The sequence below is a fragment of the Garra rufa genome, chromosome 17 (genome assembly GCF_049309525.1).
Source record: "Garra rufa chromosome 17, GarRuf1.0, whole genome shotgun sequence".
NCBI lineage: Eukaryota > Metazoa > Chordata > Actinopteri > Cypriniformes > Cyprinidae > Garra > Garra rufa.
Window position 1 is genome coordinate 6960367 of NC_133377.1, and position 27056 is coordinate 6987422.

The following is a 27056-nucleotide window of genomic DNA, read 5'->3' on the forward strand; positions in this document are numbered from 1 at the left end:
CCATGTTACGGCAGCAAACTTCCTTGACTATTACACCGGAATGGGAGTGTAGTTCCTAATCTTATTGGCCTAGAAAATCACATCTTTACATTTTCCACCGGTCTTAGTACACGATATAACCGCAGAAGAGTCAAGTTTTAAATAGGACAAATATAGAAACTCGCTGGTCATTTTTGAACGCGATGCTACTGGTCTAATAGGATTCAATGATCTATGCTAAGCTATGCTAAAAGTGATATCGCCAGAACAGGAGAACGGCTGAATAGATTTCAAAACTGTAAAAATCAACTTATTAACTCGGGGGGAGTTGGAGAATGAGCCTATTTCCAAAAAAAGTGAAGTGTTCCTTTAACAGTGTAAATAACTTAACATGCATGAAACAGAATTGGACCCCCTCCCTTTAAAGGACTCTGCTCTTAAAAACAGAGGGTAAGAATGAGGGTTGAAAATAATAATTTATCCACATATTTATTTGGATTTTTTGTAACATTATATGTAAACCTCGCACAACAGTCCAATTCTGCACAGTTACACAGCGCTTCTATTTAAACAAGAATCTAGTTTGCAATCATGTGCAATCACACGTGTTTTGTAAAAATAATTCCGCTTATCTGTGTAATAGCCACAGGATTATTGCACAGATAAAGAATTGGATGTTATAGTTTCCATTTTCTCTCTGCACTCACACCACCCTGTCTCTCTCTTTCTTTCTGCCTTTCTCTTTCCTAATAGTCAAGAAGAGCCCACGCTGTGATGTGAGATACAAAGGCCTGATGAGACGTGTGATAAATAAAGACAGATGAATAAAAGACTGAATACCACATCTCTATAGCTGATTATAATGACCTTTTGATGCATATTGCACCAAAAAAGCATCTGCGTAATAGGCAGAAGTGGAGTTGGAGAAAATTGTGCTTCATAGTGTCTTATTTTAGCTCCCAATTCAAAACAGAATCATGCAAATATTGTAATGGCACAAACACACTCACCGAAAAACCATATTTGTAGGCGATTCTGAACACTAGATCGTAGAGGATACAGCAGACTAGTGCAATCTGGCGTACTATATTGGAACTGTGATCCAGGCACCTGAATCAGCTCTTTAAAATGCAGAACGTGTGCTTGACTGCAGTGTGTCTGGATGTATGCCCAGGTCTAATGCTCTTGTCCATCATTTGATCATCATTTGATGAATTACTGCTGCCGTGGTCGATAGAAAATGTATGTAAACGTCTCAATACAATTCTGTGTGCAAAAGCAGCCTCGTTGTGTTTTTCCCCAGTCCCTGACCCTTTCTAAACGCTGTTTTAACCTGGTGTTTCAGTCCATCTCTCCTGCATGGCAGGAAAACAGTGAGAAGGAGAGAGAGAAGAGAAGAAAACAGAGGGACTGAGATGACAGATCGCCCAACACTGCACTCAGCTGTGCCAGCTCTCATAAATCATACATGCCTTTCAGACACGGCGCCATCTTATACTCTAATGATCAGCGCAGGCCTCTTTATTCACTCAACTCCTTCTCCCATGATTCCCTTCTTTAAAGGTTTCACCGCTCTCAAAGCTCCAACGCATGCTGGAAGTACAGTATATTTTGGTATTTTTATGTGCTGGGTTTACGGCATTTCAATGAGCCTCAGGCGTTAGATACTCTGTTTCTGAAGACAGCCTTTGTGAGGTTGATGTATTGTGTAGATTTTTATGAATAGGAACCGATACATTTGAAATGATAGTGGGTTGATGTAACAAATGCTGTCCTGGTGAGATTTGACCTTGCCTGAGTTTACTCAGCGATTTGCCAAGAAATTTTACAAAACAGCAAGCGGATAGAAGGTAGCTATCTAACAAACAACCAAAACAGCCTACCCAAAACCAGCTAACGATGCTCTGGCAAGTGAGTATTGCATTGGCAACACCACTCACGTTTTCTACATAAAATGTAAAAATCATATTCTTATTTGCAGTTTCTCTGGTGTCTTTTCTCATTTGTAAAACTCTCTTTCCTTTTCGCCCAGCATGCACCTGCTTCTGTGCCCGCTGTGCTGATGGCGAGTGGCGGGGTTTGAAAGCGACTCTCTCCTCCATGCATTACAGACACTAGCAGCTCACACGTGAGGGAGACAGACTTGAGGGGTTGTATTCTGCTGTTCTCTCTCCCACTCCACTGCCAGCTGCTCTTATGATGTGAAAGAGAATTTATAATCGGGCGGCTGAGGAGAAGAGAAGAGTGGAGAGAAGCGGGAAAGAGAGAGAGAGGGAGGGAGGGGAAGGAGTGGAGGAGAAAGTGTTGACCTAATTCTGTGCAAATGGCGGCTACTCTGCTGTGGTAGGCAGCTCTCTTTCTCCCACTCTTTATCTCTCTCTCTTTTGTAAATTTAATGCCTGAAAGTAGACTTCAGAAGGCATGGAGCTTCTGCCTAGTCTTTCTCTTGGGTCTTCTCCTAACAGTGTTGCTTGAAGGCTTTAAGCTTCTCTTCTGCCGTTACATTTCTGCATGCTAAGCATGTGAGGACTTCATACAACACAAACATGAAAACACACAATGTATGCCATAAAGTAGGCCACTGTTAAAAGTCAAAAACAACTAGATGTGCACTTTTAAGAACGCTTGCATACTGGAAGAGAATTCAACGTGGAAAAAGAGTTAAACAATGCAACCCTAGGCGCTTTGGTCAGAACAGATTGACAACGATAATTATACAGCAATATCTAAAACGAGGTCACAAACGCATATTTGAGTGGTATCCAGGGGTTACAGAGGAAAAAGTTTGAATAATGAAGAAGATTACACAGCGGCTAGTGAAAATGAAGGTCAAGGCCTGAACTCTCAATACTAGGAGTCTTTGGAGCACAAAGCATTTGTAAACACACCGCAAAGAGCCATTCACTTCCCACGGTCCCATTTCCAAATGTAAACCAATGGACTACTCTCAGTCTGTATATATATATATGTATATATAGATAGATAGATAGATAGATAGATAGATAGATAGATAGATAGATAGATAGATAGATAGATAGATAGATAGATAAATGTCTGCTTGACAGGACCATACAAAGTTGTGTATCTTGTATTAGAGCAGTTAAGATTTGGTGTTTTGAGTACAATTCTCTCTCTGAAAAAGGATTTGAGAATCAGAATTGTTTCTCTCCACAAAGATGGCCTAGGCTATAACACCCTCAAGTTACATTACAGTGGCCAGGATCATATAGAGGTTTTCCAAGATGGGTTCCATTCGGAATAGGCCTCGCAAGAGTCAATCAACAAAGTTGAGCACTCGTTCTGTGCGTCAGGTGCAGAACCTGGCTTCAAAAACAGATGCATGAGTGCTGCCAGCATTGCTTTAGAGGTTGCAGAAGTAGAAGGTCAGCTTGTCAGTGCTCAGACCATACGCAGTACACTGCAACAAGACGGTTAGCATAGGCGTCGTCCCAGAAGGAAGCCTCTTCTGAAGAAGGCCTGTAAACAGTTTGCTGAAGACAACCTGTCTAAGAGCATGAATTACTGGAACCATGTCCTGTGGTCTGATGAGACTAAGATAAACTTGTTTGGCTCAGATGGTGTCTAGCATGTGTGTGGATGCCCTGGTGAGGAGTACCAAGAAAATTGTGTCTTGCCTACAGTCAAGCATGGTGGTTGTAGCATCATGGTCTTGGGCTGCATGAGTGCTGCTGGTACTGGGGAGCTGCAGTTTATTGAGGGAAACATGGATTCCATTATGCACTGTACATTCCGAAGCAGAACATGATGTCTTCCCTTCAGAAACTGGGCCAAACGGTAATTTTCCAACTTGATAATGACCCCAAACACACCACCAAGATGATATCTGCCTTGCTAAGGAAGCTGAATGTGAAGGTGATGGAGTGGCCAAGTATGTCTCCAGACCTGAACCCTATTGAGCACCTGTAGGGCATCCTCAGGTGGAAGGTGGAGAAGCACCATGTGTCTAACATCCAGCAGCTCCGTGATGTCATTATAGAGGAGTGGAAGAGGATCCCAGCAACAACCTGTGCAGCTCTGGTCAATTCCATGCCCAGGATGATTAAGGCAGTGCCAGATAACAATGGTGCTAACACAATATATTGATACTTTGGACACAGTTTTGACAAGTTCGCTTAGGGTGTACTCACTTTTGTTGCCAGCTATCTTGACAATAATGGCTGTAAGTTGAGTTATTTTTAGGGGACAGTAAATCTATACTGCGATACAAGCTGCACACTGACTACTCTAAAATACATCCAAGTGTCATTTCTATAGTATTGTCCCTTGAGAAGATATACTAAAATTGTTGCTGAAATGTGAGGGGTGCACTCACTTTTGTGAAATACTGTAGATACAGACAGACAGACAGATAGACAGTGAAACAGACAGACAGATGAGTAAGTACATATATACAGACAGACATGTAGATAGACAGTGAAATATGTAGACGGATAAGTAGATACAGACAGACAGACAGACAGATAAATCTATAGATAGATAGATAGATAGATAGATAGAAATATAGATAGATAGATAGATAGATAGATAGATAGATAGATAGATAGATAGATAGATAGATAGATAGATAGATAGATAGATGACAAACAGACAGACAGATAGGTAGATGCTTCCTGTCATCCATCTTGCAAAGTGCTACTTCGGGCCCTTTCATTAGCTGAATGAAGTAGACGTTACTATTTTGATGTGTACTCTGTGACCCTTGAAAGTGAGCAGCAGGAGTTTAGCTGGTGTTGTGTGTGGGGCGTAAAGGTGAATATCTGCCTCATCTGTGTCCGCTCTCTCCGTGTGTTGACAGGTGCTGTCTGGGGGTAATTGGTTCCCATCAAAGTGCTACTCAGCACAGGGTCAAGCACTGGAAGAGGAGACACCACTTACCCCTCTGTCACAGTCTGTCACTGATACCACAGCGGGACGAGTACGGGACGCCAACAACACTTTCTGAAAGAACAATCAGGGATTTCCTGGGTTATTAAATTAACTTGTACACACAACATCAACAACAGACTGACATACTTGTTGGTATCATGCCCACCTATAGCTCCTGTTAGAATGAATTTTGAAATATTATGAAGAAAATGTAGTGGTGGTAGGCCTTGTAAAAACCCCTGTCAGAGTGCAGAGATGTGAATATGTTTTCTTGGATTAAAATACAAGGAGGGCAAAATATATTTTTCATAATATATTTTTGTATTTTTTGGTACAATATATACTTATTTAAATATATTTTGAAACATTTTAGCAAAAAAATGCACTTTTTTTCACTGAATGGGTACACAGTAAAATAGGGGTTTAAAATTGTACCTTTTGGGGTACAACTGCTTTTCGCTGGAGTAGTACCCTTTAAAGGACATCTTTGTACCTTTTTTACCCCTAATAGGTACATATTAGTACCTAAAGGGTACACTGTAAAAAGTTTTCACCAATCTCAACTTAAAAACTTAAGGATCGGGCCCGATCACGTGGTTTCAGACTCGATCGGAATCGGACGTTACCTCCCGATCAGGACTCGGATATATATGTATATATCATAGGTCGCGTTAACCGAAAATAGTCCGTCATTGACTAAATTTTTGTTGCAATGCCGGAAAAATCTGAAGGCCGTCCGTCACTTTGACAGATTACACAGAGGGTGATCTAGTGTAATTATTAGCTGTAATTCCCACCCCTGTCCAGTTGGTGGCGAGTGCGCTCCACTGTGGCAACAGAGCACTTGCTCCAGAACTAAAACAAAACTGTTACTAATCTTTTGCTATGCGTTTGATTACGCACAGGCGCAGTAGTACTAAGAAGCTACAATGATCTATCATGCCATAATAAAGAGCACCAAAACGGTATTTATTGCTTGAATTTCCTAATGAAATTGAATTTGAAATCTGAGACTTTGTTTCACTGCGATTTATTGGATGGGAGGCGCACTATGTACTTGTTAGTCATCGTCTGAAAACAGCACAGACCAAAAGATCGACTGGGATTTACTGATCAATATTGCTCATTAAAATGAGAATATATTAAAATCGATGTCACTGCGGGGTGTGGTGTTGAACATGAAAAGTTAAGCAGTCTCATCTGTTCTCTTCAACATATTCAAAATTAAAATGTGAACAAAAATAAACGCAATTAAATTAGTTATAATTAAAATATGACGGGCAATGTAACAGTCTAACGCAACCTCTGGTATATATATTCTCATAATTTTTTAACACTAAAGTCCAGAAGTGAAGAATTTATGTAATTTAATACTTGATTGTTCAAGCTACCTCACAGAAGTGAGAGTTGTTGAATGTTAAAATAAGATGAATTAAATAAAAAATAAGGAACATCCTGGATCTGTTTCTTCGCTCTTCTTTATTCTTTTTTTATGTATCATAGAAGTATCGGATCGGGACTCAGTATTGGCAGATACTCAAAATCAAATGACTCGGACTCGGACTCAAGGGCAAAAAATCCTGATCGGGACATCCCTAGTAATAAGTTAAAATGGCTTGTAGTTTTAAGCTGATTTAACTTAAAATATTAAGGCAGCTGCTGAACTTAGGTTTTTAAGTTGAATCTGGTGAAAACTTTTTACAGTGTATGTATTGCTATTCATTACATACTGCTGTCCTCTGAGTGGTTGCTAGTGTGTTTCCAGCAAGTTCTGTGCTCTTAGATGTGAGTGGAGCTTTTATAAAGTTGTTTTATGTTTTTTTTTTTTTTGCAAAATGTAATACTTGATGTTATGGTTTTGTTCAAATCCCTAACTCCAAGTATGTGCTATAATAATAGAGATGCTTGCCTTAGCAAACACCACTAATTACAAAAGCTCACCGCTACAAAAAGGCCAGTTGCGTTTTTACTGCAGATGGCCTCTTTGCATTCCTGAGTGACTCTGAAGCACTTGGGATTGAGGGAGTAGTGTCACCACAAATAAAGGAAAAGAAATAAACAAATAGGCCTATGTGATGAAGAGCTTTTCTCAGCCCATGTGTTTGTTATCAAGCACCAATTAGGCTCCTTATTGCGCTTTGTGATGCAAATCACACTGGATCAATAGACTTGTACTTACCCTATCAGAAACCCCCTGATGCCCATAATTACCGCCCCTGAGACCAATCAAACATGGACAGGACTCTCCTCTCCGCAAACATCCCATACACACACACAATTGGAAAAAAACATTTACATTGACACGCTTATGCCAAGTGACAGAAAAGGTGCTTTTGCTTTGCACGTTAGACGGCAATGAAAAACTGTTTAGATTCAGTGTCGTCAGCTCATGTCAAAACAGCATTTGACACCAAAGTAAGACATCTGAATGAGCATGCTGAGAAGTCTTCAACTCCAAACAAACACAGACAAATTGGCAATAAAGCCTGCTGATCAGAAACAAACAGCGCCGACCAAAGATGGGGGTTTGGATTCCTGAGAGGCCTTACAGCGGTGGGTGGTCACATCTCATCAGTATGGGGTCAGAGAACCGTGATGAGTGACTGGCAACCTGTGTGGGGCAAATAAAAGAGGAGGATACAGGGAGATGGCCGCCAGACGGCCACATTAGCAAAAGTAAGCATTGCTCCTAAATCAAAGCCACAGGGGGCTGATAGCAGGCCGTTCACCTGGAGGGTGATATGATAAACTGAATGCCTGACTCTCCCTGAAGGCATTTCTGCATGAGGTACACTGCAGTTTCCAACAGAAATGAACACTAGAGGCAGTAAAACAGCGCTTGTAATTGTTTTCGTACACAGTTCCATATGTTTCACTTTTCGGACATAACAAGCTTGCTCAAAAGCTCAGCTGACATTGAATTTGACTTAGAATGCAGAATGGATGCCCTTTTGTTCATACTATCTTGCGAAAGAGTTCACACAGGTATGTTTTTGTCATGAGATCAGGTTGAAAAATGTGGGTTTACATACAACCGAAAAGCCATAAGACGTGTTATAGTGAGATTTGTGGTTTTAGGGTTTTACAAAGATCTTGTCTAGAAGTGTCCAAAAGTAAAAGGCCTACTTTTATTCATTAAATTGATCAAAGTGACATCTAAAAGAACTAAAATAAATTTTCATTTAATATTAAGCATCTCAACTGTTTTTAACGTTGATATCAATAATAAATGTTTCAAATCTGCAAATCAGCATATTAGAATGATTACTGGAGGATCATGTGACACTGAAACTGAAACTGGAGTAATAATGCTGAAAATTCACAGAAATAAATTATATTTTAAAATATATGAAAAACTTTTTTTAATACATTTTATTGTAATATTTAAAAATACTACTTTTTTTGCTGTGTTTTTAATCAAATAAATACATAAGACGCTAAAAACAAAATAAAATAAAACAATAAAAATCTTACTGACTCCAAACTTTTAAAGCTAGTGTGAATTTCATTGAGTTAGATTTTTTTCAGTCCACAAAGTGTTGCAATATTTCTGAAGGATCATGTGACACTGAAGACTGGAGTAATAAAACAAACAAAAAAATCAGCTTTGCATAATAGAAATAAATTGCATTTTAAAATATATTAAACACATTTGTCAAATTTCAAAATATTACAGTTTTTACTGCATTTTAATCAAATAAATATATAAGATACTTCTTTAAAAAATAAAACAAAACAAAACAGAATAAGATAAAACAAAACAATAAAAATCTGACTGACTCCAAACTTTTAAAGGTAGTGTGAATTTCATTGTATTTGATTTTTTTTGTTTACTTCACAAAGTGTTGCAATATTTCTGAAGGGTCATGTGACACTGAAGACTGGAGTAATAATGCTGCTTGTTTTCTTTTCAGTCCACAGTGTTGCAATATTCCTTGCCTTCATTTTGTTCCTATTTGAGTTCCTGTTGTTGTTCAGAGATTAATAATACTTGGCCTGATATTTAGTTAACAAATCTGATATATTTTTAGGTTTACATGTTCAATGCCACTGTCACGGATTGGCCAGGTTCTTCCACCTCCTTCACACAGCGATCACTCTCACCTGAATTCTAAAGACACGCACCCACACGCAATCAACCCCAGCACATTTAAGCACACCACACACAGCCATCAGGGTCCGGGCTCGTTAGTTCGAAAGCGGACTCATCGTGCAACTCTGCCAAAGTTCACAAAACCTACCTTGCTACTTACCTGTGACTACTTACCTGTATATCTGCTCTGTTCCAGTCTGTCTGTAGAATCGGCCGCTTCCAGTCTCCAGTGTGTGTGTGTGCCATAAGTCTGCATCTCGTCACCGCCGGTGTGCGTGTGTATCTCCATTCGAAGTCCTCCTCTCATCGTTCCTGCAAAAAAGGAAATCATCCTAAATCAACCTTCCGATCTATCCAAGCATCACACTCTTCTATACAGTTCTACTTTCCCGGCTCTGCACGTCATCCTCTTCATTGCTCTGCTGTTTATAAATAAACCTTATTATATCTCACTTACCTCTCTCGTCGGTCTGCTTCCTTAACAGAAGCCCGGACCGTTACAGCATCAGCATGAGCAACATGGATCCATTTCAGGAGCTAGTGGACTCGCTTCGGAAGGTATTATTAGGATCTTCAACCTCCATTCCCTCAGCACCTCCTCCCACAGCTCCACCGGCACCCAGCACTTCTTCGGCACCCGTTCCATCCAGTCCCATGGCCCGTCCAGCGCCCTACTCAGGCGGGGCGGAGGAGTGCAGCGGATTTCTATTACAATGCTCATTGATTTTCACCATGCAACCTGTTTTATATCCAACAGACCAATCCAAGATCGCGTTCATCACATCATTACTCACCGGACCCGCTCTGAAATGGGCTGACACCATCTGGCGCCAGGCCGGGCCAGCAACGAGTACCATCCAGAGTTTCATCGCTCACTTCAAAGAAGTTTTTAGGAGTTCAGATGAGGTGATCTCCGCCGGAGAGCAGCTCTACCACTTGAAACAAGGAGGTATGACCACTCAAGATTATGCATTACGTTTCCGTACCTTAGCTGCTGCCAGCGGATGGAATGAGCGATCGCTGTTGACAACGTACCGGCTCGGTCTGGAGCCTAAACTTCGTCTACAGTTAGCAGCTTTGGATGATTCAATGGGTCTGGAAAAATTCATTCAGCAGTCACTTCGGTGTTCCGATCGTATCAACTCTTATCAAACCAACGCTGAATCTGCTGCTACTGCACTCCTCCGTTCGCCTGAGTCACCCAGTCCTCCAGAACCAGAAGCCATGATATTGGAAGCTGGCAAAATCACCTCAGCTGAGCGACAGAGAAGGCTGACCCGGGGTCTGTGCATGTATTGCGGTGCCAGTGGACATGTCCGTTTGAACTGCCCCATTCGTCCAGTTCGATCCTTGGTGAGTGGTCTGTGTTCTGAAATTGAAAATCTTCACCCACTGACTACCAATGTTCAGTTGTCCACTCTGTCATCTTCCATTACAGTTACGGCTCTCATTGACTCCGGGTCAGCAGGAAACTTCATCTCGGGCACCCTCTGTCGCCAGCTCCAACTCCGTACCGAAGCCTCGTCTGCAGTTTACCAAATCGAACCCATAACCAGCAAAATCACCGCCCGTACACGGATTCATCGCAAATGTGAGAATGTCATCCTGCAGATTGGAGTCTTGCACAAGGAATCCATCCAGTTTCTGGTTCTGGAGGGCGCAACCATGGCCATCATCCTAGGGCGCCCGTGGCTGGTGAAGCACAATCCCATCCTCTCTTGGGGCAACGGCGAAATCGTGAAGTGGGGACCCGGATGTACAGCTAGCTGCTTCCCAGAACTTCCACGTCCTGTCATGAAATCCTTACCTTTGTACGTCACGTCAGTCGAAAGCCCAGTCGAGAAACAATCGATCCAGATCCCAGACTGCTACTCTTCCTTCCAGGATGTGTTCTGCCCCAAGAGAGCTTCACAGCTACCTCCACATCGGCCATGGGACTGCGCCATTGACCTAGTTCCGGATGCTCCAATGCCCAGAGGTAAGATCTACCCATTATCGCTTCCGGAGACTAAGGCCATGGAGGAGTACATACAAGAAGCTCTGAGTCAGGGGTACATTCGACCATCTACATCACCCGCAGCATCCAGTTTCTTCTTCGTGGCCAAGAAGGATGGAGGGCTGCGGCCATGCATCGATTACCGGACTCTTAATCAAGGAGCCATCAAATTCCGCTATCCACTTCCTCTCGTCCCTGCGGCCCTGGAACAATTCTGAACGGCCAAGATATTCACCAAGTTGGACCTCCGCAGCGCCTACAACCTTGTAAGAATACGTGAGGGGGACGAGTGGAAGACCGCGTTTGTGACCCCAACTGGCCACTATGAGTATCTCATCATGCCCTATGGACTGGTCAACGCCCCCTCCGTATTTCAAAATTTCATTCACGAGGTACTCCGGGAGTTTTTATATCACTTCGTCATAGTCTATATCGACGACATCTTGATCTACTCCCGGAGTGAGGCCGAACACCACCAACACGTTGCGGAGGTCCTTCAGAAACTTCGGGAGCACCAGTTGTATCTCAAGGCCGAGAAATGCTCATTTCATCTGCAGTCCGTCCAGTTCCTTGGATATGTCATCGACCAGCAGGGAGTTCGCATGGATGAGGGGAAGGTGTCGGCAGTCGTCTCCTGGCCAGAACCCACCACCGTCAAAGAACTCCAAAGATTCCTCGGTTTTACAAATTTCTATCGTCGCTTCATCAGGAACTACAGCCAAATCACTGCTCCTCTAACCAATCTGTTGAAAGGAAAACCTCGGACCTTCCAATGGACTCCAGAATCTGCCGCAGCCTTCCAATCCCTCAAGACCTCCTTCACGCAAGCTCCACTCCTGACTCACCCTGACCCAGATCTCCCTTTCGTGGTGGAGGTGGACGCATCCACTACTGGCGTCGGAGCTGTCTTATCACAACATCACGGTACTCCTCCATTACTCCACCCATGCGCCAACTTCTCTCGGAAGCTCAGCCCAGCGGAGAGGAACTACGACATCGGCAACCGCGAGTTACTGGCCATCAAGCTCGCTCTGGAGGAGTGGCGACATTGGCTGGAGGGAGCTCTATACCCGTTCCAGGTCATCATGGACCATAAAAACTTACAATATCTTCGAGACGCCAAGAGGCTCTGTCCACAACAAGCACGTTGGGCCTTATTCTTTCCCCGGTTCCACTTCAAAATAACCTACCATCCAGGCTCCAAAAATGTCCGAGCAGATGCTCTCTCTCGAATCCATGACACCCAAGAATTCCCAGAAACGTCCACACCTATACTTCCAAGAAACATTATCATCTGCCCCATAAACTGGTCCAATCCTCCAGCCGTCACCACTCCAGCAACCAGATCTCCGCCGGGCTGTCCACCAGGTCGTCAATTCATCCCTCGGGATGTACATAAGGGTACATTTTTTGAAACTGAGATTTAAACATCACCTGAACGCTGAATAAATAAGCTTTCCATTGATGTATGTTTGTTACAATAGCACAATATTTGGCTACTATTTGAAAATCTGGAATCTGAGGGTGCAAAAAAATACAAATATTAAGAAAATCGCCTTTAAAGTGGTTTAGAAGAAGTTCTTAGCAATGCATATTACTAATCAAAAATTAAGTTTTGATATATTTACGGTAGAAAGTTTACAAAATATCTTAATGGAACAACTTTATTTAATATCCTAATGATTTTTGGCATTAAAGAAAAATCTAATGTATTTTTGGCTACTGGCTACTTAGTGCTACTTAAGACTGGTTTTGTGGTTCAGGGTCACATACAGTATGTCTTTGTTTAATAATAATTATTATTATTATTTCGCTCTCTCTCTCATGTTGATGTAATAAAATAAGCATTTTTCCATGCCAATGAACCAGAGAAGAAGTAAATAGCTGAGGCTGAGTAGGACCTCATTAACTTCACAGCAACACGTGTGTGTGTGTAAGAGAGATAGATACAGCACTGTGTATCTTTGCTTCCGCAAGGCTCGTCTCTAAACGGCGCCTCACCTACACACACTTCCCAATAATGTGATCTGATGTGACAGCTGACACTGACGGCGGCAGGAAAACTAGAGATTAGGGTAGTGCAGGCGAAGAGAAGAGGAAAAAAGACTAAGATACACTGGGGAGGAAAGAGAGGAAGGAGGAGGGGGGTCAAAAAAGCTTCAGCATCATTCTCCCATCTGCCTGCCTGCATAAATATTTCATACACACACACACACATGGCAGGAGCTGGTACACACCAGGAGCTGGTATAGGCTGACATGTGCTTACGTCAATATCTTCTTATGTTGAGTTTTAGACCAATCTATAGAACAAACCTGCGTGTAGTCTAGATGTGTGCTACATTTTATTTAAAATGTACTCAATATTTTAAGTCTAGATTACATATTGTGGAATAGCAATGTGCTACACAGTAAATCATTTTCCAACCAGCTGCTACACAATTATACCTTAATAAATCATACAAGAGAACATATAGTTTTTTTAAACTATAAAAAAGGTACTGTTTTATAACTGTGAATTTTGAACATATAGCTACAACAAAAACACTAAATCGAATTCATTAAAACATGACTAGTATGCTGATATAAGATTCTTTTGAGGCACTAATAAACAATTTGCCATTAAACTGACTTTAAATGCTAATCCACACTGTAGTTTGCATTTGCAGTTAATTTGAGCAGCCATTTTGTTAGCCCAGCTGGCTAAGTCTGTGCTAACTCCTCCAATGTGGCTATTAGCATCATTTATTCAAAACACTTCAAGTGTTAAACTCACATGTGTGTTTGCATGCACACCCATCCCCGATCTCCCCCTGCAGGCAGCGCTCCTCCGGGCAGACCGGCGCGTGTAACGGCCGTGATTAGAATGTAATGAACAGTCTAGACAGTGTTCATCTGGATTAGGTGGCTCGCAGAGGTCAGTTGAGCCTGTGTAGCATTAGCAGAGCCATGCTGTCCTTGCTAGCTGTGCACAGAGATTTTTGGGACACAGGCTGGACAGGGTGAAAAAGGAGGTTGGGGAGCCTCTAAATCTTGTGGTGGATTGTAAGAGGGGGTGATTAGGATGTTTGTAGAGGGGCAAAGGGAGGGAGGAAGAGTGTTGAAGCTGATGTTGGGACTACAACTCCCAAGTGCACTTTCCCTCAAGAACTACAAATGATGGAGATTTCAGCACATCTTTTGATGGTGATTTTTTTTATTATGGAGTCATGCATATTATGTGAAGGAAAAATAGATAATGTGTTACACAAAGAAGAATTTGTTCTAAAATGAATTCTCGTTTTAGTCAAACTGTGGGCAAGTTGCACTAATTGGTTCAAAGCTGTTAAAATATAATTTTAATTCATTACCTAAATAGATAGTTTACCCAAAAATGAAAATTCCGTCAGTACTCACTCTCATGGTGTTCCAAATCCATAAGACCTTTGTTCATCTTTAGAACACAAATTAAGATATTTCTGATGAAATCCAAGAGCTTTCTGACAGCAACGCAACTGAAACATTTTATGGCCCAGAAAGGTACACTTTTAAAAATAAAGGTGCTTCATAATGCCATAGAAGAATCTTTTTTGTATAAATGGTTACTTAAAAAAAAAAGGTGCTTTAAAAGGTTCTTCACAGCGATGCAATAGAAGAACCATTTTTGGTTTCTTTAAAGAACTATCTCTTTCTTACCTTTTATAAAAAAAAAATCTAAAAAAAAAAAAACTTTTTTCGCCACAAAGAACCTTTTGTGAAACAGAAAGGTTCTTCAGATCTTTCTTTAAGGTTCTTTAAAGATTGTAGTAAGGATATTGTTAAAATAGTCCATGTGACATTAATGGTTCAACCATGTTATGAAGGTACGAGAATACTTTTTGTGCGTAAAGAAAACAAAAATAAAGGCTTTGTTCAACAATTTCCTCTCTTCAGTGTCAGTCTTCGATGCACATTCACGGATGCGCCATAGCTTCATAACATTACGGTTGAACCACAGATTTCACATGGACTATTTTAACAATGTCTTTACTATCTTTCAGGGATCTAAACAGTGTTGCCAAGTCTGTGGTTTTCCGGCGGAATTGGGTTGCTTTCGTACTGTTGGCGCGGGTTGTTTTTCATGTCCACAGGTTGAAGCGACCCCAATAATGTAACATTTAGCCCCTGGAATGCTCATTTTAACAGAGAAACCCCACCACAAAGCAAGTATTTTTCCCCCTCGAGTGTGATTTTTACTCCTCGAAATGCAATTGGGCTACTTTTGGGCTAAGTTTGAGTAGCAATTGGGCATGTTTTGTTGTGAAAACCTGGCAACCCTGGCCTTAAATGTGTCAGTTGTGTTGCTGTCTATGCAGGGTCAGAAAGCTCTCAAATTTCATCAAAAAGATCTTAATTTGTGTTCCTGAAAAAACAAAACAAAAAAAACAAGGTCTTATGGGTTTTGGAACGACATGAGGATGAGTAATTAATGACAGAATTTTCATTTTTGGGTGATCTATCCCTTTAAATTGTTGCCACATTACACTAATTTGTTCTCTTGTTTTTAGTAAAATTATGTTGCACTACTTTCTTTTCGTTTTAATTCAGATGTGGCCATGTTGCACTACTTTGTTCTCGTTTTAGTTAAGGCATGGCAAAGTTTTACTAATTTGCACAAATTCACGTGTTTTAGTTTAACTGTGGTCATGTTGCACTAATTCGTTCTCTTGATGTAGTTAACCTGTGACCATGTTTGTACAAATTCAATTTCTTGTTTTAGTTAAATCAGGACCACACTGCTTTAAAATGTCCTCTCATTTTAGTTACACCATGACCACATTGCACTAATTCAGTTTCCTGTTTTGATAAAACATTGCTAAGTTTACAGATTTGCACTAATTTGCAGATTGCACTAATTTGTTCGAATTTGTTCAAATGGCGTTCAAACTAATTTGTTAAATTGTGGCCACGTTGCATTCATTTGTTTCTCATTTTAGTTAAACCCTGACAACACTGTATGTTTCACTTCAGTTAAAACATGTTGCATTAATTGGTTTGAATTTGTTCGAAAAGTGTTCAAATTCATTAGTTAAATTGTATTTGTTCTTTCATTTTAGTTAAATTGCGGCCAAACTGCACTAATTCATTCTCTCGTTTTAGTTTAACTGCAGTTATGTTGCAATAATTCTTTCTCTCGGTTTAATTAAACTGTGGCCATGCTGCACAAGATTTGCTTCAGGAGGCCTTTATTAACCCCACAGAGCCGTGTGGAGCACTTTTTATGATGGATAGATACACTATATTTTGCTTCAAAATTTCAACACCCATTCACTGCCATTAAAAGGCTTGGAAGAGCCAGGACATTTTTAATATAACTCCGATTATATTCGTCTGAAAGAAGAAAGTCATATTCACCTAGGATGGCTTGAGGGTGAGTAAATCATGGGGTAATTTTCATTTTTGAATAAACTATCCCTTTAACTAAAAGCCGCAAACCGATTAATAGATTGTGGGAACAAATTTTTATTTTCTGTTAAGCATTCCAAACTTTTTGACTGTTTGCTTTTCATACAATATAAAATCAGTACAATATACACACAGTAAGATTTCAAAAGCAACATACTTCAGCTGCAGACTGTTGTATCCATCTTAGCTAAGACTTTGTTCACAATCTACAGCGCTGACTGGGCGATCAATCGTGACACATTGTGACATCCTCATTAACATGCAAATTTGATATGGTACCATACAAACCCAAGCCCCATGTTAGCAATGCTTTGTCTGGGGGAAAAAAAAAAAAATGAAGTCAAGTGTCTGGAGTGTGACGTGACTTGGCAAAAATGGCATTCTTCAAGACAAACTTCAAGCATGTTTTTTCATCATAATGTACAGAAAATGCTGATAAGCAATAATGTTGCTTTTTAACGCAGTGGCATTCATAAATTTTTAGATGTGGTCTAAGTGTTTCTGCTTTTTGGGGTCACTGTACATTTACACACACATGCACATGTGCACGGTGAGAGAGGAACCCCAGTTGTGTTTGCTTTGAAAGTGATGGGGTGGATTCAGAATGACCTTTGACCTTTCTGGCACAGGAAGAGGAAGTGACCCATAGTGGTCACAAATGGGGGTTGGGTGAGTGTGTGCGAGCGGAAAGACAGAGGCGGCGAGAAAGAGAATGTGTGCTCCCATAATAAGCAGCATCCGGCGTTGATAGGGCTAAGGCCCGGGATACAAGGTGCATTCACTAAAACAATAACCCAGCGAGAGAACAGCTGAACATCAGCCATTGATCACATAATATCAGTGTCATCTTTGTTTGCCCTTACACTCTCTTCAGCCATAATACGAACGTGGATACAATTCCAAAGCCACAAAGCGATGTCATGGAAAATTCTAGCTCAATCCCTGCACTGATTCTTGAAGAGATGAATAAATTATTGTAGAATGCAGTTACATGAAGAGCACTCAAGTGCCGTCTTCAAGTGTGACAGCTCTGTGGTGACATCACAGATATCGAGGCATGTGATTGGCTAAGGGTGCTCTATCGCTGCTATTTTTCATCAGCTTTTTCATCAGCTTGCATCACACACTTACCGAACCTCATTCCTACACACACGCAGATTGTTTTAGCGCAGTTTTCTTTTATCATCCCACATCATGAGACTTTTAGTTAAGCTAATGCGCTATCCTAAATGATGTTTGTGATCTTTTGTTTTCGCTGATTTTCTTGAAGATGCTTTTATGTGATATTGTGTAACATACTGTTTCTCTCTCTCTCTCTCACTCTCTCTCTCTCACACACACACACACACACACACACACACACACACACACACACACACACACACACAAATATGTAAAATAGCAAATTTAGACTCATACAGTACTACACGGCCCTCTCTTCTCATGCTGTGGTGGGAGCGGACTGAGGGAGGGGTGGGGGCATGCAGAGCAATCTGAAACAGTCTGAAATATTCATGTTTATGTGCCCACCTCTCAGTGTGACAGAATGTGCACGTGGACCGGCGAGTGTGTGTTTCCTTGGAGAGCAAGAGAAGGAATAATAACATTTGCTAAAGATGCAGATGTGCACATCAGAAAAGCATATCAAAGTATTGGTGAATCTCATGAAACCTCTGTGGGTTTTATTTAGCTTTTAGAAAATGATTTAACCATAGGTAATCACAGCATGCCAATATACAGCCATACTGCATGGCTTTGAGTGTGACATTGCATTTATACAACAGTTTAACGGCTTGAGTGTGTAAATACATAAGGAACAACAATGGAGTGTCTGTAAAAACCTACTGTATTAAAAGCTCACTGTATTATGTAGAGTATTATGAGAGAGAGATAGACTGAGCGAGTGTGATTACCTGCATCTGATACAGCATTCATTCTTCAGCTCAATCTCCTATTCCCAAAAAAAAAAAAAAAATTAGTATGAATGACTGCGAAGGAAAGCAGTATCTTTGTCATACTATCCTTTTATTTGTTAAGGGTGATTTCTGATGATTCGCTGCACAGTGCATTTGTTGGCTGTGTCTTAAAAAGGTTATTATTGAAAGCAATAAAAATAACTTCCTTGTTTACAACCCTGATCGAGTCTCTTTCAATATAAAAGTCTTTGCTCTGGAACAAATTATATATATAAACGAGACCAGAGATGGACAGTTAGGTTTAACCAAAATGAGTTATATTGCATGTATGTTGCATGTAACCACTATAGAGACATCAGAGCCAGTGGCAATTCCACAAAATATGGCCAAGGGAAAGCTGCTCTCAGCAGGTTCATAAGTGTTGAACAGCCACTGTCGCCCTAGAGTTCACATCTCCGAAAACATTAAAGCGAATTTTCAAATAGACATTATCTCTATTAACAAACCACATACATAAGTCTAAATGAGTACATTCTCACCTACAAACTCTTGAAACTACATTCCATGAAACAAAAACTAATTATTTATAAAATGATAGTGGATTTGGGCTTTCGCAATGACACACGCTGTGAGAAATATGTTACTGAAGCGGCATGATACAAATGGTTGGAGTTCCGATATCACTATAATATCACAGCCTTCAGATTCTAGAACCAGAAAGAACTGTTATATACTGTTGTATATATCCATACTGTTTTATAAATATAAAAAAGTTTTTTTTTTTAATTCTTGTATTACAAAAATGCATTATGTTTTGAAAATCTGAGAATCACCATTGTGAATTTAAACAGTTATAAGTTATAAGCACAGTATAAAATGTGATTAATTAACATTGACTTTATAAAATATAATTTAAAGAATTTTTTTCCCCTTTGTAGTAATATGTGACCTGTACATGTGTGTGTATTCAAAGGAATTTTGCCTGCTCAGGCGAAAAGTTCTGTCGCTTTACATACACACTAAAATAACAAGTCTCCTTATGAATTAAACATGGAGCCAGCAGGCCTGTGCTGTTCTGTCTCTGATTGGCCCCAGCGGATTGGCCAAGGGATTGGTTATTTACAGTTGGCTCCCGGGATGGGGTCTCGCTTAGATTAATTCTCAGAAAGGCATGATGGGGGTCCAGAGATTGTGGAGTCAACTTGTGTGTGCCTTCCCAGAACGGATGCCATTCACATCGGCCTCATTCTCTTCATCTGACTGCACCCATTCAGTCTGGAAATCATAGTCAGCTTCCTGCCCACACAATATGGAGGAGATGAGACCAGGGGAGGCTCATTCGGCACCCCTTGCACCCCCCAACGTTATTTGCATGACACGCAGACAAGCTTTAAAACAGCTGTCAGTCACTTGTATACTCCTATTGTTACTGTGACCCATTTTTCATCCTCTCCTATCCCATAATCTAGTGCTTTGAACCCTTCCGAGTCACGGTCACCCCTCCTTCACACCCAAAGCACTTACAAAAGGTAACTGGAGGCAACAGCAACTGCACTGGTTGCTATGCGGATGCCATGGCAACCAGCGCGGATTCCATATGGGGCTCACGTATCGAATGGCTGTAATGGATTGAACTTTGGGGGGCTGAGGGGAGAATGAGGCATTGGGAGCTGGTGTTCATCTTCTCCACTTCGTCCAGACTGGAAGGATGGCGACGCTGTTTGGGGAGGGTCTGCGATATTTGTCCCAGTGGGTCACAGCGAAATGCCAGCTATTTTCAGCCTTTGAAGACCCACGTCATTGCCAGGCACAACAGCCAATATTACAAGCGTTCAATTAACTGGTTCACGGATGAGATGCTACATCCATTTAGTATGATGCTAAGTCACAAAAATGATGCAGCTATGTTGCGTCTTTCACTGACTTTGTGACTAACAGTAGTGTCATGCAATTTCAGTGCAGTTTATGTTCGCTTATGGACGATGCATGAATTGAAGAGAAAGTTTTGATTTAGCTGGACTGTTGGAAGCACATGTAAGTATGGAAGCCTTTTTCAGCCACATAATTGATAAATAAAATATTAAATAAAATACAACTTTAAATCTTACAACTTTAAGTTTATATCTTATGATTCTGATTTTTCAGTTTTAAAATTCTGGGTTTACATGTTACAATTATAGAAAAAAGCAGAAAAAACAGAAATGCTTGCTCTGAACTTAAAATTGTGAGATATAAACTCAAAATTCAGAGAAAAGAACTCAGAATTGTAACATTTAAACCTGGTTTCTTTGTGAATAAGAGTAGTGTTGTGCAATTTAATTTACTCTAGTACAGTATTGCTTATTGACGATAAAGTTTTGATTTACTTTGACTGTTGGAAGCACATGTAAGTATGGAAAGCTAATTGTGATTTTTTTATTAGAGTTCTGAACTTATTTTTCACAATTTAATATCTCAGAAGTTAATATCTCACAATTCAGACATTTTTGTGAGAATTGTAGTTTATAACACAATTCTGACTTTATTTCTTACAACTTTGAAAAAAAAATTCTAGAGAGAAATAAAAGAATTATGAGATATAAACTTAGAATTCTGAGAGGGGAAAAAACAGAATTACGAGAAACTAAGAATTCTGAGAGGAAAAAAACACTGAATTATGAGATATAAACCAAAAATTCTAAGAAGGAAAAAACAATTATGAGATACAAACTAAGAATTCTGAGAGGGGAAAACAGAATTACGAGATATAAACTAAGAATTTTAGAGGTAAGAAGCAGAATTACGAGATATAAACTTAAGAATTCTAGAGGAAAGAAGCAGAATTACGAGATAAAAAAAATAAGAATTCTGAGAGGGGGAAAAAACAGAATTACGAGAAACTAAGAATTCTGAGAGGAAAAAATGGAATTATGAGATATAAACCAAAAATTCTGAGAGGGAAAAAACAATTATGAGATACAAACTAGGAATTCTGAGAGGGGAAAACAGAATTACGAGATATAAACTAAGAATTCTGAGAGGGGAAAAAACAGAATTACGAGAAACTAAGAATTCTGAGAGGGAAAAAAAAACAGAATTACGAGAAACTAAGAATTCTGAGAGGAAAAAACAGAATTATGAGATATAAACCAAAATTCTGAGAGGGAAAAAACAATTATGAGATACAAACTAAGAATTCTGAAAAGGGAAAACAGAATTACGAGATATAAACTAAGAATTCTAGAGGAAAGAAGCAGAATTACGAGATATAAACTAAGAATTCTGAGAGGGGAAAACAGAATTACAAGATATAAACTAAGAATTCAGAAAGAGGGAAAAAAACAGAATTACGAGAAACTAAGAATTCTGAGAGGAAAAAACAATTATGAGATACAAACTAAGAATTCTGAAAAGGGAAAACAGAATTACGAGATATAAACTTAAGAATTCTAGAGGAAAGAAGCAGAATTACGAGATATAAACTAAGAATTCTGAGAGGGGAAAACAGAATTATGAGATATAAACTAAGAATTCTGAAAGGGGGGGGGGGGAAACTGAATTACGAGAAACTAAAAATTCTGAGAGGAAAAAACAGAATTATGAGATATAAACCAAAAATTCTGAGAGGGAAAAAACAATTATGAGATGCAAACTAAGAATTTTGAAAAGGGAAAACAGAATTACGAGATATAAACTAAGAATTTTAGAGGAAAGAAGCAGAAGTACGAGATATAAACTTAAGAATTCTGAGAGAAAAAAAAAACAGAATTTTGAGATATAAACTAAGCATTTTAAAGGGGAAAAAAGATGCATTCCGAGATATAAACTAAGAATTCTGACAGAGAAAAACAAAAAACTGAATTATGACATATAAACTAAGATTTCTGTGACACGTAAGCTGCGAAATTGAAGAGTATTGCAAATTATAAACTCAAAATTCAGAGACAAAAGTAGAAATGCAGTGTAAATTCTAAAATTTAAGAGAGAAAAATCCTAATTGTGAACTAAGAATTCTGAGGAAAAAATTGTAAACTCAAAAAAAAAAAAAAAAAAAAAAAAATACTGCAAGGTATAAATGTCAGAATTGCAAACTATAAACTTCAAATAGTATTGCAAAATGTAAACTCAAAAATTCAAGACAGAGACATAAAACTGAGACATATGACGTCAGAATTGTGACATAAAAAGTTGCCTTTTCTATCTATGTGGAAATGGGCTTCCACATATAAGTGTTCTGGATTTTCTATGTAATAACAAAAAGATTAAATGACTGTTAAACATATATAATATTTTATAAAATATGTAATATATTTTAAAAATTAAAATTAATATAATTATAATTATATTGAAATGTTTTATTAATGTTAATATTTACCTTTAATGTGGACATGTAATATACTAAGTGTTTTTTTTTTAACTTTGGTAAAAATGCAGATATTTGCCTGACCATACATAAAATCAGACTCCTGTAGAAAAATCACTGCCCTACAGAAACCTGTGTGTGCAGGCCACAATAAGGTTCCCCTGGCTAGAAAAGGCCCACAGACTCGTGGAACTAGCGAGTGAAGTAAACCAGAAACAAGAGCTGATAAAATGCTGCATAAGTGTATGAAAATACTTACAGACTAATACATACTGTAAACAGTCCGACCACATGGACAAAGAAGCAAGTCAAAAGACAGGTCAGATGACGATAAGGAGGGTGAGCGTGAAAATGAGTGCAAGGCAGAGATGGCGGACGTGACAGAGAGACTGCAGGAGGTCTGTCGTCTCCCAGCATTCCAAAAGAGATCTTGGCAGGGTGTGTGGGAGGACGGATCTGAGCCCATCCTCCGGAGTGGGAAATGACAGTGGAAGATGTAACAAACTAGAGCCTTCAAAAGATACAGATTCACACCACCAGCAATCTATCAATCTAGGCAGAGTTGCAGGTGGCTGGAGCCAGTCTTGTTTTATCATCATTTGAGTGTGTAAATAAAACTACAGACAAAGCTACATGGCTTCAGGAGGAAAACACACTAGTATGGTACCTTTATAGTGTTCATTTTTGCAGCTTAGAATTTTCTTTACTAAAATATCCTGTGCACTTTCTCCTGTCAGTTGATGTGCTTCTATTTCTGGTAACACCAGATGTTGAATTGTAGAAAAAGGACATCCACAGAAAGAAAAAAACCTTCTTCCTCCTCTGTTAAATTACCCACAAATGTTAGCCTTAAGATGGACCAGTCTCTGCTTTTGTCTCCACCGGTCCATCCTTCTTTCCCACCCTCTGTCCTGTGAAAAAGAGGCAGGAAGCCTGGCTTGCAGTGCCAAATCAATTGACGTCTCCGTCCCATCGGCTTTCAGGGGTTACTGGCATGGGAATATATTCTCCTAGAACTGCCAGACAAGTCATTTAGAGAGCAGGTTGCTAATTGCTGTGAACTGTCTTTATTAGTAAGTGGTAATGGGTTGATTTCTTGAATTGTTACTGGAAATGTCACTATTACTATTCAAATAAATATATATAATATCTAAGTATATATTATATAACTAAATATATAATCTTTTGAACACATCAATGAATACATTAGATTGAGAGAGGGCTTTTTGCAGGAATTCAATGGAGCAGGAATGTCCAATCCTGCTCCTGGAGGGTCAATATCCTGCAGATTTTAGCTCATACACACTTGCCAGACATCTTTCTAGTAAGTCTGAAGACCTTTATTAGTTGGTTCAGGTGTGTTTAATTAGGATAAACTAGGGTAAACTCTGCAGGACAGAAGAACCAATGTGGTTTCCATAGAAAACCTTCAAGTTAACGGTACTTAAAGGGTTAGTTCACCCAAAACTGAAAATTTGATTTACATGATTTACTCACCCTCAAGGCATCCTAGGGGTATATGATTTTCTGCTTTCAGACGAATGCAATCTGAGTTATATTAAAAATGAACCTGGCTCGTCCAAGCTTAATAATGGAGGTGGACGGGTGTTTCTGTTCGACAGTCCAAAAGAAGTCCAATAAAGTGCATCCATCCATAATAAGAAGCACTCAATTTGGCTCTCAATTAGCCTTCTGTAGTGAATCAATGCGTTTTTTGTAAGAAAAATATCCATATTTAAAATGTAATAATCACTTTGTTCTAGCTTGCACTAGAACAAAGTTTCGGACGGATGACGTAGGATGTATGCGTAGCGCATACGCCACTGATCTTGCGAAAACTTTGTTTACAGGAGCAAAAGAAGCAAAGTTTCCTTACTTTAGCAAAGAAAAAACAGTTTCCTCTTGGCTTATACCGAAATCCTCAGACATTTTTCTTTATAAATCCTCCTTTTGTACTTTTAATTCATGATCGTTGTTTTGTTTTGCTCTCTCCTCTGCGCTTCCACGTTCATCACTTCTCAGCAGCACACACGGCTTCCGTGTACAACAGTTAGCGCAAGCTAGAGAAAAGTGATTACTACGTTTTAAATATTTTATTTTTCTTACAAAAATGCATCATCTCACTACAGGAGGCCTTTTTTTTTACACCCCGCAGCTCTGTGGAGCACTTTTCATTATGAATGGATGCACTTTATTGGACTTCTTTTGGACTGTTGAACAGAAACACCCACCCACTGATATTAGAAAGTTTGGAAGAGAAAGAATATTTTTTAATATAACTCTGATTGGATTCATCCGAAAGAGAGAAAGTCGTTTACACCTGAGACGGCTTGAGGATGAGTAAATCATAGGCTAATTTTCATTTTTGGGTGAATTAACCCTTTAAAAGAACCATTTTTTTCTCTTAGTGTAAAGAACATTTAAAATATCTACAGAACCTTTATACACTATAAAGAACCTTTTGGGCAATGATAGGTTCCATAAAGGTTCTTCATGGAACTGTAGATGGCTAGATAACTAGATATTATGTACATATTCTGAAGGAACACTAGGTGGTCTTTTTTATATAATGTTTTAACAACCAGGTACAATTCTTTTTTTTTATCATGTTTTAGCACTTAGCCAATCTCCAGTAGCATGTAACTATTCACTGCTAGCATGTGTAGCATACTGGAAGTTTGCAAACATTAGTCAACTGTGCCAACTCCCATGTCTATACGATGTTCTGATGCAGAGATATAGGTTTTGCTAAACGGTTGCTAGGGTACTCTCTTGGGTTGTTACGGAGTGGCTTGCAGCTATCGATGATGATATTCCAAAGGCTACTTGCCAGTATAAACAATAAACCAACCCTGTGTCTCTATGACATTGTGATGCAGAGTTCAATGCAAATGTCCTATGCAAGTTACCTCAGTTCCTTCATCACAGTATGTCTATGGGTCAATTTTGGGTGACTCTTGCGCCTCAGTGGTACAACTAATACCCCATTGTGAGCATCTTCAAATGTGGGTGCACATGTTTCAACGAAATCCTCACTCGTAGCTATGACCTGTCAAAGTTGGTCGCAGTGTTAAGTCTATGGGATTTTTCTCCCAATTTTTATGCCACTTTTTTTTTATGCAAACATCGCATGGCCAATCGCTTATAAAAATGATAGCACACCTTGTCATAAGCACACATAGCACACAATCAAAAGCTGTATGATTAGAAGCCACCTCTTTTGTGGGTCTGTGGCAAACAATGAAGGACAAGTTATGCACCAAAATTTGTACAGAAGTAATAATAATAATAGACAATTTCATTTCGCAAGCACCATTAACTATAACGCTAATTATATTTCTATCATGACAACTCTCAGATTTGATCTTGGCGGAATAGATTAGCTAGCTGCACAAATAGCATATAAAATAACCCATAACAGATCTATACAGGTGGAGCTGGGGAGGTGGAGGGTTTCAGAACTCTGAAAGCATGCTGCGAAATGCTCAAGTGAATGCTAACCAGCCATTTAAATGTGAAGCAGCAAGCTCATTGGCTGTCAACTTGTACCAAGTAGTTTAACGCTGTGAATATCATCAGTTTGCATTAACCTGCGCCATTTAGAGTTTATTGACAGAACTTAGTGCATTTTTGTCTTTGACGGTGGGTTCTCCTGAAGTAATTTACTGAATATGAAAGTAATTTATGAAGAAACATACTCTGATGAAGCACACACTCAGCAGATGTGTCAGTATTTTTGCATCATGACGGCTGATCATTGCAATCTCTGAGGCTCTTAAATGGCACAACATCATCTTATGACTCTTTGCTGAGGACAACAACCCTAAAGCTTGAGATGTCTCTCTTAGCCAAGTTGGTACAGCATTGCTCGCTGTAATCCACCTATAGGTTGGTCCTGCCAAGATGGGCGCTTTAAATAATACCAGCCATAGTCCCATGCTCAACAAGTAGGTCTGTCTGGGATTACCCAAATGTTCCCTGCAGAATAAGGGTCCTTTCTGAATTCATAAATGACCAGCCTTTGGTTGATCAAAATCCCCCGGTGTTCTGGCTTGTGGTTGTCCAAAGTCCACAGACATTAGGCCTCTGGCAGCTAAATATACATCAAAAATCTCTTGGACTGATGGGAATTATATAACCATTATTACTAAAACCCAACATGAAGTGCACTAACCCGCATGAGGCATGATTAGCTTGGAAGAAAGGAAATTTGTTGGGTAATTTGACACAAAATGTGCTGTGTTTCCAAAATGATGCAATTTCAGGCCTTGTGTAGGAGGAAAAGGATTGCATTCACATACATCCACTTCCTTTGGGAAAGACAATGTCACTTGGTGTGGATGGCAGCTGTCATGGTGAGCTTCACTGGGCACGAAAGTCAAAGGACACTCCTCTTCTCTCCCTCTCTCTGGATTTCTCT